The sequence below is a fragment of the Triticum dicoccoides genome, chromosome 3A, assembly GCF_002162155.2.
Source record: "Triticum dicoccoides isolate Atlit2015 ecotype Zavitan chromosome 3A, WEW_v2.0, whole genome shotgun sequence".
In the NCBI taxonomy this organism is placed as follows: domain Eukaryota; kingdom Viridiplantae; phylum Streptophyta; class Magnoliopsida; order Poales; family Poaceae; genus Triticum; species Triticum dicoccoides.
The window spans coordinates 441,682,685-441,688,684 of NC_041384.1; positions in this window are offsets into that span (position 1 = coordinate 441,682,685).

Genomic DNA, 6,000 nt, shown 5'->3' on the forward strand with positions numbered 1-6,000 from the left:
ACCCCTAAAAGTAATATGATAATATCCCTAAGGGATAAGATCAAGATCCCTAAAAAGGGGGATAACGATCGGTGGGGAAGGAAAGGAGGGATTTCCTTCCTCCTCCCTTGGCCAACGACCCTAGGGGTTTGGAGAGAAAGCCACGAGCCCCTACACGCCTATATAAAGGTGGGAGGCGTTGGGGGCAGACACCCTTCCACCCTTGCCCATCTTCCTCTCGTTACACCTCCTCCACCTCGCACAAACACTTGGCGAAGCCCTGCTGCAGTTCCACTTCTGCCACAACACGCCGTCATGTTGGTTCAAATATCTTCTACCTCCTCTCCGTTTCTTACTAGATCAAGAAGGAGAGAACGTCACTAAGCCGCACATGTGCTAAACTCGGAGGTGTTGTTTCCATTCAGCACTAGATTAGTTGGATCGTGATTGGATCGCGAAGAGTACGACTACATCAACCGTGTCTTATACGCTTCAATTTTGGTCTACAAGGGTATGTAGACACACTCTCCTCTCATTGTTATGCATCTCCTAGATTAGATCTTGGGTGTTTCATAGGAATTTTTTTGATTTTCATTCAACGTTCCCCATCAGTGCATCATGAGATGTATTTGCACGAGTAGAACACAAAGAAGTTGTGGGCATTGATGTCCAAAATGCTTACTTCCTTTGTTATTTTGTATTCAGCGGTATTGTGGGATGAAGCGGCTCGGACAGACCTTACTTGTCCTTGCACAAGAGACCGATTCCACTGACTAACATGCAACTTGTCTTGCATAAAAGTGGCTTTGCGGGTGTCTCTCCCACCTTAGTTGAATCTGATTTGACAACGACGGTCCTTGTAGAAGGTTAAAAGGCAACTTGTACATCATGTTGTGGTTTTGCGTAGATAAGAAGGGTTCTTATAGTTTGCCCTAGCAGCCACGTAAAAATTGCAACAACGATTAGAGGACGTCTAACTTTTTTTTGTAGGGCATGCTGTGATGTGGTATGGCCAAAACATGATGTGATATATGTTGATGTATGAGATAATCATGTTTCGTAATAGGTTCATGACTTTCATGTCGATGAGTACAACAACCGACAGGAGCCATAGGATTGTTTTTAATTTATTGTATGACCTGCGTGTCAATCATTAAACGCTATGTAATTGCTTTACTTTACCGTTATGAGTTAGCAATAGTCGTAGCATTAATAGTTGGCGGAGACAACCATGTGACGAAATGATGATGGAGATCATGGTGTCGGTGTCATGCCGGTGACGAGGGAGATCATGCTAATGCTTTGGAGATGGAGATCAAAAGCACAAAGATGATAGTGACCATATCATGTCACATATTGATTGCATGTGATGTTTATCTTTTATTCATCTTATTTTGCTTAGGACAACGGTAGCATTATAAGATGATCCCTCCACTTAATTCAAGATAAAATGTGTTCTTTCTAAGTATGCACCGTTGCGGTAATGATAGGGTAGTATTGAGATATGCACATGGTGAACTACATAAGTAGTTTGGAATCCCGAATGGGAAATGGGACATCACGATGTAACATTCCAAATTTTCAATTTGGAATGTTATAAATTAGATCATCATGCATATCATATTTTATTTTGCATTTTGGTTGATACTAGAAATTCTACGCAACTCAATGACCCACGGAGAGAGTTGGGGATTTCGTTATTTTCATATTTGAGTTCTCTCAAATTTTGAGAATAGGATCATTTGATTTTATTTATTTTATCATCAATTATTTCTATTACAAAAATATGAGAGAGGGAATAAAATGACTTTCCTAAAAAAAGAAATATTGAGGATTTAATAATAAAATCAAATAAGATTTTATTTCGGAGTTTTTCGGTGTTTTATTTGAATTTAGGAAAAATATGCGTTTTTCAAAATTGCATTTAGGGCCCAAATAAATGTTCACCTTGTGCGGCTTGATTTTAGAAGCCCGTGAAAATTTATTCGGAATTTTTGGAGTCCGTTTAGTATTTCTTTTTATTTTTCTACCGAGCGGAATAATAAAAAAAACGAACCGACTTCGGGCCGTACCCGAGCGGGACACCGCCCGGGGGCAGCCTTTAAATAGCGCCGCCCCAGCCCATCAGCCCCGCCTCGATCTGTGTGCACCGCCGGAGCCGCTGCCGCCGACGATTCTGCCGCCAAGGTTCGTCGTGCCTCGATTTCCGTGCCAAAAAAAGAGAAAATATATATATTCCGCGTTCGTCGTTTTTCTGTTTCTCGGATTAAATCCGTGATTTTTTTGATCGCGATTCCTGATCCGATTTTCGTTTTAGTTTAACTTTTCGCTCGTTTATCGAAATCAGGCAATTCAAACGCCTAGAATTTCGTCTCGAAACCCTCTATCCGTTTAACCAACTTAAACAAGTTTTTGTTACTGTAAAATTTGCCCTAGATCCAGAATACTAGAACGAAGTTGTTTTCCTTCGCCGTTTGTCTTTCGTTGCTTCGTTCGATTTGATTCTTTTTGCCAACCGGAGTTCTTAAGTTGAACCTTCTGGTTAGATCTCTTATTTGAGTTTTACCTGTGCATTAGATGAGTACTTATTGTATGCTTGTTTGTTTGTCCACAATAGAATACCCGGAGTGCGCCGCCTATTACTTCGAATCGTTAGGTTTCGCGGATCATCAACAAGGCAAGTAACACTTTGATCATACCTTTTCTACTACCCAGTTTTATTGCATTAGATCAATCCTCACACATTGCATGATTAGGATCTAATTAAATTGAGGGATGGGAAGTAGACGAGGTAGTACCTATTACCTGTTATTACCAAACCTTTAAGAGTTACTTCTACGTTTGCTTATTATGCCATGCTATGCTAGTAGACGTGGATTGGGTGAGTGATATCCATGACAGATGTGAGATTGTTAATTAATGGTTTATCTAAGGTGGCAACTTAAACACACATCTGGGTGGATTGAGGCATCTGGGTATTCCAGGACTTGCCTGTTTTCTTTTGGACCGCCACCCAGGCTCAAAGGGATCATGAGACTATTCATACTAGAAACTTCCGTGTGCAGCCACAAGCTATTATGGGCTCTAGCATAGTTGACTAAGTTGTGTGAACTCTTACAGTGGTAGACTAGCAGATGTAGTGGATGTAGGTGGTACGGTCTACCCATCGTAAGGTGCTAGCGCTTCTGAAAGACTATGTCTCGGTCATCCGTCTTCTCAAAACCATGTAGTGCGAGAAACCAAATGGAGGCGATCGAGTCTTGTGGGGAAAAGTGCGCAAACCTCTGCAGAGTGTAATATACTAATCATGGTTAGCCGTGTCCCCGGTTATGGACATCTTGAGTATCTAGTACTTGGATTATCATGTGAATCTCAACATGTTACTCTAAATTAATTTTGTTGGGTTATGTTTAATGATGATGCTTAATTGGGATTGGGAATGCTGTCAACCATTCTCAATGTTTAACAACCACCATGATAGTAATTAAATTTTATTCCTTTGAAGTAGGGAAAAATTGGCTTTACGCAAAACTGTAACCATAGAGTTTTCCACCAGCCAAATATGCATATAGTATAGCTGTTTTCATTCCATTACTCTCTATGTGTTACCTTGCCAGCATATTCCATGTGCTGACCCGTTTTCGGGCTGCAACATCAATGTTGCAGACTTTTCAGACGACGACCAAGGAGTTTTTAGGTCGTGGTCCTATACTCAGTGATGTCGTTGGAGTTGATGGACTCACTTATCTTCCAAGCCTTCCGCTGTTATCGTTTTTAGATGGCCTTAAGCCATACTTATTGTAATAAGTTCTCTTTTGAGACACTCGATGTAATAAGTGTGTGATTGCTACTCTGCTATAAATCCTCCGAGTACTATGTGGTGTCAGCATTACTGATCCAGGGATGACACTGGAGCACAGAGATCAGACTGTTTGAGGTCTGGTCGCTACAGAGATGGTATCAGAGCACACGCTGACTGTAGGACACGACCACTAAGCTAAAGACCTAGATCACTATTCACTCTCTTCTCTTCTGACCTCTCATCTTTTCTACTCTTTAGGATGGCGGATGCAAGGAACAAGTTCACACAACCGGATGAAGATACACCCTTTGGACGACACTTGAAGGAAGTCACTAGATATCTGAACATAGGAGTACCAAGCTTCATGGGAACCTACAACGCCACTTTACCTGAAGAAGAGCGCTGGATGATTCAAGTTCAAGTTCCAGGAAGGACGTTCATGCCAGTCACTGAGCCCATAGAGTTTTCTTTTGATGCACCAACTTGGAGTCTAGGAAAGAGCATGGCAGCTCACATCGCCATGGGACGCATTGGAGAAGTCTACCACAAGGATCTCAAGGATACTATCTACCAAATTTGTGGGCGCCGAGATGAGCACTGGGAAATGATCAGCACCAGGAAGGATAGGTCAATCGCAGCTTTTATCCAGGAGTTAAACCAGCACATTCGACGACAGGAGAACGAGATGTGCACCGACATGATAGATCTGAAGAAGGCTAAGACTAGAATCAAGGAACTGGAGGAAGAACTCAAGGCTACACGTGAAGATTATGAAGAGGAAATTGAAGTATTGGTGAAGAAGAATGACGACCTGATCAAGAAGATTGGAATATTTATGGGAGGCCCTACGCCAGTAGATGAAGACGAAGAACCCCAGGAAATTAGCCCGGAAGACTACATCATCATCGACGGCACCGACTCGGAAGCAGATAGTAGCGATGATGACTATGTTGATGAAGCAGGAGAAGATATCATGGAGTCAACGACCGAAGAATATTTCTAGTAGACCACCTCATCAGTAGTAGTAGTCCACCATGTAAATATAGTAGTCCGAGCACTTTTGCGATAGATAGATCGATTGTATGCCCTTGTTTGATTGATTGAAGTGAATTGTTTGTTTTGCCTCATGTGCATATGGGTAGTGTTTTCTCTTTAGACCCCCTCTATTCTTATATCTCATCTTTTCTAAACCCTCAGATGCCTCCGAGACGTGACCCCAGATTTACCTTTCCACCGGAGGTCACCCTGTTGATCCAGCAGCCGAACACATTGATGCAGTTGCTAGTCCAGAGTCAGAATCAGGGGAACAACAACAACCCACCACCACCACATGTTGACCACTTATCCCGTTTTCTTAGGCTGAATCCGCCGGCGTTTTCTAGTAGCACCGAGCCGATAGTAGCAGATGATTGGCTCCGTAAGACAGCTAGGGAGTTGACCACATCAGGATGTACGGATGCAGAGAAGGTGAAGTTTGCCGCACATCAGCTAGAAGGACCCGCGGCATCATGGTGGGAGAATTTCACAGCCACTTTCCCAGTAGACATTGTCACATGGGACCAGTTTCAGCAGGCTTTTCGTACTACACACGTTTCAGCAGGAGCTATGGCCATGAAGAAGCGTGAGTTTCGCAACTTGCGCCAAGGAGGAAGGACAGTTGGCCAGTATGTGGAGGAATTTATTAAGCTAGCATGTTATGCCCCAAATGACGTCGCTACGGATGCAGCTAAGCAGGAGAAGTTTCTAGAAGGACTGAATGATGAGTTGAGCATGCAGTTGATGGTAGCCACCTTCAACAACTACCAGGAGTTGGTAGATCGTGCTCTTATGATTGAAGGGAAGCAGCAGCAAATTGAGAATCGCAAGAGGAAGTATGGACAAGTAAAGTACAATTCAGGAGCTCAGCAGAAGCCACGTTTTACCCCTAGACCGAGAGGACATTTTCAGCATACCCATGGAGGAGGTAGCTCGCACAATCACAATGGCACCAAGAATGGTAATGGCAATGGAGGAAGCAACGGCCAGAACCGCACCAACCCATCAACCCCAGCCAAGAAGGACCTAAGCCAAGTCACTTGTTTTAAGTGTCAGAAGACATGACATTATGCCAATGAATGTCCTGAAGGCCAAAATGGCAATGGAAGTTCTGGGAAGAAGCCGAACCCTTTCAACAGGGGACAGGTGAACCACGTTAGCGTGGAGGAGGTTGAAGCTCAACC